The sequence below is a fragment of the Herpailurus yagouaroundi genome, unplaced genomic scaffold, assembly GCF_014898765.1.
Source record: "Herpailurus yagouaroundi ecotype Mexico unplaced genomic scaffold, PumYag 190, whole genome shotgun sequence".
Lineage (NCBI taxonomy): Eukaryota > Metazoa > Chordata > Mammalia > Carnivora > Felidae > Herpailurus > Herpailurus yagouaroundi.
In genome coordinates, this window is record NW_024412421.1 from 27,565,732 (window position 1) to 27,569,507 (window position 3,776).

Below are 3,776 nucleotides of genomic sequence, written 5' to 3' on the forward strand. Positions count from 1 at the left end.
GGATGGAAGACAGTCAATCTAACTTAAGCCAGCCTATGGCTATTCTGTAGGTTCCTTCTGCTGACTTCAAGCACAATGGGGCTAAAAAACACTATTGATCACGGCCCTGATTTCCTAAAAATGTCAGGGACATTTTACACTTTTTCTCTAAGGCATTAAATATCAGGCCTGCCATTAAACAGATTGTGATAACAGACACAATAAAGCCAACTGCAAAGTTAACATTAAAGAATATTTCTCCAAAGGTCATGCTGCAGCTGTAGAATATCATAATGACCCTCTTCTTTGAGGGCTACTAAGTTTTTGGGTTTTTTTTTTTTTCTTTTACAAAAGATGTCCTCAGCCCAGCTTTGCAGCTTCTATAATAGCAAACAATTCAGAGATGATTCCTGCTTGGGCTAACCCTTCCTGAAAATCATTTCACACAAGCACAAGCCTCATAAAAAATAAATAAATAAAACTCTCTCCCTGCTCCTTCTTACTAAGACACACTTCAGGACTCACCTAGCACACCCTCCCTCACTGCATGAAGTCAAAAAACCTACTTTTCTGGACCAAAGGTTTGCCCCCTGTGGTCACTGGCTGCTGGAATGTTTCATCTTACTTGCAGGAAAAGGACGTTTCCGACATATCCAAAACCAGCAGGCTTATGTAGGGGGCTTTGTTCTTCTCCAAAACTAAAGATAAATCTGAGATTTGCAAAGACCATTCCCGTCTCCTGTCCTGGCTCACCATCAGTCAGTGCACCGTCATCAGGAGAACGGCTGGAAGCTGAGAAAGCCAGTTTTTCTAACCTTCCCCTGACAACAGTTATGTGTCTCTGAGGTCCTTTAAACCGAACATCTCCTTCTCTGCACCCACGCACAGCTGGCCAGAAGGATAGATACCTCGGAGTTTGGATCCTACACTCATCCTCCAACGCTGGTTCCAGACAGAATTAATCATTCAAGGTCTTGCAAAAATATATCTTCAAACACACCTTCTTTGATTACCTTGAAACTATGCAACCTCTTCACAGATAATCTCTAACACACCTCTTACTCGTTTTTCTCCTTAGCACTTAATACTCCCTATATTTTGTTCATTACTTTATCAAATTCTTTTCTTAAGTTTCATGGTTTTTTTTTTAAATTTTATAATCATGACTCTTCTCTCCAATGTTTATCATAAATATTTCTTGTTCGTATTGCATTAGCTGCTGCTCAAAAAAAAAAAAAAAAGATCAAAATAAGTAACTGATAGACTCTACTTTTGCTTTTTGGTTTTGGGGACTTTCTTGGCAGGTACAAATGTAGTTATAAAATCTGTAAGGAACTTTAGTGATCAAAAAATGTTTCTCCTTATTTTGCAGAGACAAAACTGGGTGTGAAGGCAATTTGGAAATGCCCTGATTTACTGGTGACTGAATGCCAGGTGATACTTGATTGGAAAAGGGAAGCGGGTAATGAAGTATGTTTTGAGCACTTTACACATTTAGCATTTTGCCTTTTTACATTAATGAATATTTTTATTTTTAAATTTTTTAATGTTTATTTTTGAGAAAGAGAGAGACAGATTGCCAGCAGGAGAGGGGCAGAGAGAGATGGAGACACAGAATCGGAAGCAGGCTCCAGGCTCTGAGCTGTCAGCACAGAGCCCGATGCAGGACTCGAACTCTCGAGCCGTGAGATCATCACCCGAGCTGAAGTTGGACGCTTAGCCGACTTAGCCAACAAGGAACCCCTGTGTTAATATTTTTTAAATTAAAAAAATATACTTTATACTTGTTTAAACACGTTTTAATTGAAGAACCACGAATAGTCCTCTCATGTCAACAAACGGCAATACTATTTAAGCTTTCACGGTGACACTTCCTGATGCCATCTTCCTCTTATCTTGTGAAAGAAAGGGTGAGGGACTATTCTGAATTTTGTTTTCACCATTCCTCTGTTTATATTTGTAGTTCTGTCACTTATGTGTTCTTGAATTCACATCAGTGATTTCTTACTGTATGGATTCATTAACAACTTGCTTTTTTCAGCTTTTGAGATTCATCATCTTCAAGTTAATTCATAAGGCTACATTAATTTTCACTCCTGTATAATACTCAAGTGTGTAACAATGTCATACTTTATCCATTTGCCTACCCTGTGGGTATGTTAAACTTAGCTATTTGGGCTGAGAGCCGAAGGTGACCTGAGTCAACAAAATGTAACTATTTGCTCCAGGAGAGGCCCACGCAAAAGGACTGCAGCCTAACAGTAACATATTAATTATATTAATAATAACAATATTTCACTATTATCTTTAGGAAATTCTTGCAATTCATTCTATCCAGGCAAACAGTTTGCATATCTAGAAAAACAATTATTTTATAAGGACAAGGCTTTGCTCATCTGGCTACATGGTGAGCTTATCAGAACACAGGGATAAAAATAAATACATGAATAAATAAATAAATAAAAATAAAAATAAAAAACAACTGTACTAGCCCAAAGGCAGGCAGAAAAGGGGGAGAGAAAGGATCCAAGAACAGATGGAACTAACAGAAAACTTGTAGCAAGATGGGAAATTTAAATCCCCCCATACTAATAGTAACATTAACTGTTAATTGTCTAAGCACTGCAAGCAAAAGACAGAGATGGTCAAACAGGAGAAAAAGCAAGAACTATTTGTCATCCACAAAATACCACCTTTCAGGATAAAGAACAGATAAGTGAAAAGTAAAAAGATGCAACAAGATGCAGTATGAAAACGCCAATCCAAAGAAAGCTAGCTAAATTAATAGGAGACAAAATTCTCTGGTGCCTTTCCGTTGTAGGGGAACAGGTGAAGAAGCCGGGAAAAAAAAAAAAAAAAAGGAATCGTGAGGATGGCCCCGCACAGCAAAAACGGCCTTACAGGCCCCGTCTATACTTACCTTGAGAGGGACACAGCGGCCTCAAGCCTCGGGACCCAGACCTTCTAACAGAGCCGGACTGAAGTCTACAATTTCGACTGCGGCTGCAACTCTGCGACCTTGCCACGACCCTGTTGTCGAGCCAAATGCTGCCTGCAAGAGCGCGAGGCTATCCTGGAGCACATTCTGCACCAGCCCGGAGGAGATCGCTGGCAGCTGCAGGCCCACGAGAGCAGCGGGGAGCCCGTTGTGAGCAACAGAAAGGGCTGCCGCACGGCCTGCGACACAGGAGCAGGCGCCGGCTTCCCTGATGGGAGGTAGCCTTGGTCCAACCCCTTCCTGCAGAAGCCCGCCTGCAGGAGCTGCCCAGATGACGCTCAACCCCCAAGCAAGGACAAGAACAAGGCGTTTCCCAGCTTCAGAGTCCCGTCACTGCTCCCCCAAACACCTCAGCCCTCGAGCCTGAGAAGCCTCCGCAGACTGCGGAGGAGTAAAGGAGGAAAACCACTGCGCATGTCTGACCTGGCGTGCATGCTCCGCACGCCGCTCAATGGCTCCGTGCACCACGCAGGGCTCACTGAGCTGTGAGAGGTGCGCATGCGCCGGTGGCCCGTCAGCGCTTGAGAGCTGTAGCGCGGGACGGCGTGCTCCGACGTCATGCAGAATGCAGTGGGCCTAGGGTTCACCCTGGAGCGCGGGTGGAAGCTGATTCGGAAGGACACGTGGACGCCGGGAATGAGGGGAAGCCTGCAGGCCCGCCGCCACGTAGTGGTGCAATGGGTGGCACAGTGACTCCTCGGGCTCCGGAGTGAAGGTGCTGGCACAGAAGCTGTGGCCGGCGGCCGGGGAGGCGGGCCTGAGTGGGCAGGAAAAGGAATAAACCATCTTGAATGCGGGG